Genomic DNA, 6,540 nt, shown 5'->3' with positions numbered 1-6,540 from the left:
TTCTTCTTCTTCTTCTTCTTCTTCTTCTTCTTCTTCTTCTTCTTCTTCTTCTCCTTTTCCCCTTCTTCCTTTTCTTCTTCTCACCACAACTAATAACATTTGATTTCTCTTAGTGGTGACTTTAAAAAAGATTCTATGAAAAGATGTAAAGATGTGTATTGGAAATGATAGGCTTGTAATGTTAGCTGGCTAGATATTGTTTTCCTGTGTAAGAGAAAACAGTACAGGGGTGTGGGGAGAAGAAACACACACACACACACACACACACACACAAGAGGACAGGGAGGTAGAGAGACAGAGACTACTCTTGTGGACACAATGGTAAACATACATTTGTTGAGGAACTATTCTGGGCCAGATTCCTAAGCTACTTGCTTTTCTTTTCTCTCCATAAAGGAGGTTCAGCAATGATCTTGATTATCTGTGCATGATACTCATGATTTAGCATTTGCTTGCTGAACTTAGGTTCTGTGATTCAGTTTTTTTTTTTCCACCACCTGCTTAGTTATCATGTTTTTGTCCTTTGTAATCTTGTTCTTTGTAGCAATTGTCACTTGAAAGCAGATTCATCCTTGGATAGAAGGTTGAAAAGATTTTTTTTTTCTTTTTGAAATCAGATCTTGCAAGCTATCAGGGAAAGTTAGAAAGGCTCCCAGGATTGAAACAGGAAAAAATTCTATTAGCTATAGAAGCAGTTCCTGCACTTTATTTCCTCCATCAGTACTAATTGTTGTAATTCTTATTTTGTGGGAAAATAGTCAATAAACAAACAAGTGAAGGATTGTTTGGTTAAGTGAAATACACGGAGAATTGATCAATTTACTAAAACAGACTTCCAGCCACCCGTTTTTTCCCTATTAGAACAGATTGTAGCATTAAAAATAAAAATCAAACACAGGTTTACAAAGCTCTTAATTGCAGCTTGTTTGTAAGTGTCCAAAGGTTGACTAAGACAATCCCCCTATTTGCTCAAGCATGCATCTAACTGCATAGATAATTAATGCCATTATTTATCTCTATGCCAAAGTCAAATCAATAAAACAATCAGCTAAGTGAGGCTTTCTCAGCTTTTTATAAAAAAAGTTTTTTTGAGACAGGTGTTTGCTATGTACCTTAGGCTGGCCTGGGACTCAAGGGAATCCTCCTGCTTCAGTCTCCCTCTTGCTGAAATTCCAGGCACGTGTCCCTTTTCCCCTCCTCCCCTTCACTCTGTAGCTCCGTAGTGGCCTAGTGGCCGTAACTCGTCCTGAGAGAGCAATGCTAAAAGGCACTCAATATTTCCTAGACTTTAACAGAATTTTCTGTACCAAAAGATAAATGAAAAAAAGAAAAGGAGGATGATTCATGCCTTCTAGAAGCGAAAGTCTCCAGGCTGTTTAGCTTTAGTTAATTTGGACATTGAAACGTTTTGCTAACTTAAGTGCATCAGATACATGAGGATTTTGGCTTTGCCTCTGACACTTGCTACTCTCGGAGTCTGGGCCAAACTTTGTAACAGAGTAGGTTTGAACGGGAGGAGGGGATGCCAGGAAGGGCTTAAAGCTTATGCCTGGCGCACAGAGAGCTCTCATTTCTGCGGTGGGAAGTACGTCTCTGCTTTGATTCAGAAGCCTTCACCGTAAGAAGGGCTGACGCAGGGTTTTACAAGTACTAACACCGGCTTTGTTCCTCCAGTCTCTCCTGAAGTCATATCAATTTCCGTAAACAGAGGCTTTCTAGCTCGGGCGAACTTTTCCAGACCTCTGTTCGGTTTCCGCGGTAAGCCCAGAAGCCCGGTCCCAAGGCTGATGGCGTGGAGGGAATGCCGTTTTCGTTTCCAGTTGCTAATTTTTGAAAAGCTTGCCCGGGCTGCGAAGGCTGAGCGTAAACAGAAGCCCAGGGAGGCGCACACCTTCCCTTCCTTAACCTGAAGCGTGGGGACTCCAAGGAGGGCGCTGGGTGTCCCAGGGGTGGGGAAAGGGCCTCTAGCGATTCCAGGCTCGGAGCAAGGGAATTGAGCCGAAGAGCCCGTCGCGGTCGTTATTCCTAGAGCCTCATTGGCTCCTCCCTGGCAGCCAGGACTGCCATTGGTGGCGGTGCTGTGGGGTCCGGGGGCTGCCGCCGGGCCTCGGGGACAGTGGTGGCGGCAGGCCGGGGCCGCCCGGGCCAGCGCCCGTCTGCGCGTGCACTTCCGAGGCGCAGCTGCGCTCTGACGACAGTTCCCGGGTGGGGCGACGGGATGGCAGTTTCACCGCCTTTGGGGCTACAGGAGCAAATGCAAACGCGAAAGTCAGCGGCGTCCGTCCGCAGGCCGAGGGGTCGCCGCCAGCTCGGCCCCTTCCCCGTGCTGCCCGCCCGTGGCAGGGAGCTGCGCACCAGCGCCCGCGCCCGCGCCATCTGCTCCTCCCTAAAGGGAAGGGGGCAGAGGCGCCGCCATCCCGTGTGACCCCTGGCCACCCAGATGTGAGCAGCACAGGGAGGACTCAGCAGAAGGCGCAACCCAAGGGGCTGGTTCCAGAAGACGCTCGCTAGGAGCCGGGCGACCTCCCCACAAAAGATGAAAGGAGAGCTTCTGTCGTCCGCAACTGCGGTTTAATTCAAAGCAGGGCGAGACGGGCTACGGACAACTTGTTAATGGCTTTGACTTGGAAACCATCCAAGGGTCCTACAAAAAAGGACCGAGCCTGAGTGGATGGCCCCTTTAAAGAAGACATTGATTTCATTTTTATCACATGTTCTTTTAAACTTAAGCGTTTTAAGGTAACAGATTAAAAACCCAAAAGAGAACTTTGTTGAAAAAACGTAAAAGTCAAAAGGAAAAAATTGGTTATTTGAGCTAAACAAATACAGACAAACGTTGTCACATAGCGTGAATAAATTAAATTTTGTTTAAAAAGAAATACGTTAGCACCTAAATATCATGCCTTCCTTCACCCTCTTCCTGGCCACCTGCACTCTTCCGTAGTTGGCTATTCTAGGACACGAATACAAATGCACACTTGCTATTTTTAATGTTGGCAGTGTAATAATGTTCCCGAAGTTACTTTAGGTAGTGGATGGTTTAAAATCCAAGGTCCTATGACAGGTTCTACCCAAAGGGGAGGCACTCAAACACAGACTAGGAAGCTAAGGGTGAAAATGACTATGTGACAGGAGAGAAGAGACGCAGCAGCACTCGGCTAAGACAGCGAAGGGCAAAGGCTTCTTTAAATCTGTTTTTTTTTTTTTTTTTTTTTTTTTTTTAATTCACTGAAAAAGAAGCAGAAAGAGAAGATTCTATAACTGACACTGGGAAGCTCATTCCTGTATTTATTTCCTTAAGGAAAACGGAGACATGACCAGGTCAGATTCAAATTAACTTGGGGGCATTGGGCCCCAGCCAGACACATCTGTGAGCAGTAAAATGCTTTCAGGTATGCTAACAGTCACTCCAGTGAGAAGGGAGTCAGCATGGGCTGTCGCATTTGATAAGCTTACTCGTGATTTTCAGAATACAGGAAAAAGGAATGTCTCAGCAATCAAGATGCTGTAGTGAGAACATACACAGGGAGCTGCAGGATCTGCTTTCTAAGCTAGTCAGGGCTAACCGTGCTGAAATCTGGCCCAGGGTGACGGCTTTGCCCTCTGTGGGTATTTGAACACACATTGTTTCCCACTGGGAAAATCAATTTGTCTACGAAAGACTGGAATTGGTGACTCGGGGCTTCATAAGCTTTATGTTGGTCAATGTTCTCATACAAATGAGAGACAGAAAGAGAATTAACTTTTCCTTGAAAGCATTCATTTCATTAAGTCTTTATTACTTCATTTCATATTTGTAACAGTTTATTTCCCAAATGAGGAAATGAGTCATATGTTGTACAAGCAGTGAAACGCTTCCCCAAGATCCATTCCCTTTCCTCCTGAATCCACAGACTCACTCTTCATATGCTACATGTGATTTCTCCAAACAACGTTTCCTGTATAAATGGCCAATAAAGACTTGAAAAAGTGTTGAGCAGCTTTAACCTTCAGAGAACTTTGAATTAAGACTTCTTCAGGGTTTCCTCTCAAGGGAGTGAGAATAACTCTCACCAATAAAATCAGAGACATCAGTGCTGGTGAGAGTGTGGGGGCCGTCTCACACTGCTGGGGAATGTAAGCTAGTACAGTCACTGTGGAAGCGATTTTAGGCGACCTTCGCATTATGTTGTGTTCACCTTTTAAGGCGGAACCCCATATTCTGTGAGCTCCAGAACCAACACTGTGGATATCCACTTGAAACAACTTACTGTCATTTGTGTCTGCATGTGTGTGTGCCCGTGTGTGTGTGTGTGTGTGTGTGCATGTGCGTGGAAGCCAGAGGCTGACGCCACGTTTTCTCCTTACATGCTTTCCACCTTAGCTTTTGAAACAAGGCTTCTCATTGATCCTGGAGATGCCAGCTGGGCTTGGCTGCCTGTCTCTCAAGCCCTAAGCATCCCCTTGTCTCTGCTCCTTGGTACTGGGGTTACAGGCACAGGCTGCTGTACCCATGGGTTTACATGGCAGAATGGAAGTCAGGCCCTTATGCTTGCATGACTGGCATATTCATTTATTTATTTGACTTAATTCACCTTGTTTCAGTGATATAAAAATCCCATGTGGGAGCTACAACTGGAGCCTGAGTCCTCTGAATGGAGGCTATGGTGTGGGTTTTCTCATCGTAGTAAATTCCGGATAGGGACTTGGCGAACACAGCCTTCTCCTAGAGACCGAATATCGGGGAGCTGTAGGTCTTGGAGGTAGCATTCAAGATGGCCTTAGCCAAGTTGCCCAAGGTGACAGTAGACTGCCCCTGGGGCTGCTGTGTAGCAGTCATCATTGGCTGTCAGTAGCAGCTTCTTGGGCATAGGAGCAGAGATGACGCTGGTTTGTCTGGGGGCAGGAAAGAGGCACTTAGTGCAGAGCCATGGCAACACTTCATTATCTTTTTAAAAGATTTGTTGTTTGTGTGAGCATTTTGTCTGCATATGTGTGCACTGTGTGTGTCTGGTGCTGGAGGAGGTCAGACGAGGATGTCAGATCCACCAGAACTGAAGTTGCAGACAGTTGTCAGCCACTATGTGGGTGCTGGGAAAGAACCCAGGTCCTCGGCAAAAGCAGCCAGTGTTCGTAACCATGGAACAATCTCTCCAGCCTCAATGCTTTATTTTTTATTTTATTACATTAATTTTTGTGTGTGTGTCTGTATGAGTGTAGGCATATGTGTGCCTTGGTGAGTATGTGTAAGTCACAAGTCAACTTGAAGAAATCAGTTCTATCCTCCCACTGCATAGGTCTTGATGGTTGAACTCGGGTCAACAGGCTTTAGTAGGACACCCCTTAGCCTACTTACCCATCTCGCATGCTCAGGAAGTACATTATGGCTTAGCCACCTCTCTGGTTCTTATTATTATTTCTAGCATTTAATTTTGTTTTATTTATCTATCTATCTATCTATCTATCTATCTATCTATCTATCTATCTATCTCTCTATTTATTTATTTATTTATTTATCTATCTATTTATTTATTTATTATTGTATGGTGTGTCTGTATTGGCATGGCCTTGTATACATAGGGAGGTTAGATGACAAATTTCAGTAGTTGATTCTTTCCTTCCAAAGCATGTCTGAAGGATTGAGCTCAAGTTGTCAGGATTGCCTGGCAAGTGCTTTTATCTACTGAACCATCTATCCTGTCCTAGTCTTTGTTTTTGAAGTACAACCAACCAACAGTTGTAGAAGGAATATCTTGTGTATTGTATGGCTATAGCGCCAGTCAATAATAAATCTGATGGCCTATAGCTTAGGCAGGAAGTAGAAGGTGGGACATCCAGCAGGCAGAAGGGATTCTGGGATAGAGCCAGGCATGGGAGAGTCAGCTGGCAAGATGTGAGTCCAGGTAACCAGCCACAGGGGTGGAATGTAAGTTAGTATAAATGGGTTATTAAGTTATGAGCTAGTCAGAAAAGAGCCTAGCTATATAGCCTATGCATTTTTAAATAATATTTCGAGTCTCATCACTCATTATTTCCAGGGAGCTCTGGGGATGGGAGGAAAAACACTGTGCCATCCTGCAACAAACAGTATATATATTCTTATTTCCCCCCTTGCTATAAAGAGAACGTCTTCAGTCCTTTCTCTCTTGCTATTGGCAGCACCCTATCGTGTAGGTGTACAAGGATTATTTAGCTAATCCTCCTACTGATGGGCTGCTACAGGGTTGCAATGGGTAATTAATGCTAAGTGACTTTGTAGAAGGGCTGCAGGTGTGTTTTAGAAGGTTAGAAGACCCCTGAGATCACTGCTGACCAGAACAATGTCAGAAGTGGATGAACCTCTGACAGAAGGGTGCTGGGATCGTTGTTTGGCTCTGTCATTCTTCTTTATTTCTTGACACCAGTAGGCAGTAGAGCCTCCACTCCATTTTTTTTCTTTTTCTTTTAGGGTTTCCCAATTCTGTGGGAATTCTGATTATAAAATTGTACCTTTCTAGGTCAGGCAACTTTTAAAATCTATCTATCTATCTATCTATCTATCTATCTATCTATCTATCTATC

The sequence above is a fragment of the Psammomys obesus genome, unplaced genomic scaffold, assembly GCF_907164565.1.
Source record: "Psammomys obesus unplaced genomic scaffold, mPsaObe1.curated_primary_1811, whole genome shotgun sequence".
Taxonomy (NCBI): domain Eukaryota; kingdom Metazoa; phylum Chordata; class Mammalia; order Rodentia; family Muridae; genus Psammomys; species Psammomys obesus.
This window is presented reverse-complemented; position numbering follows the sequence as displayed.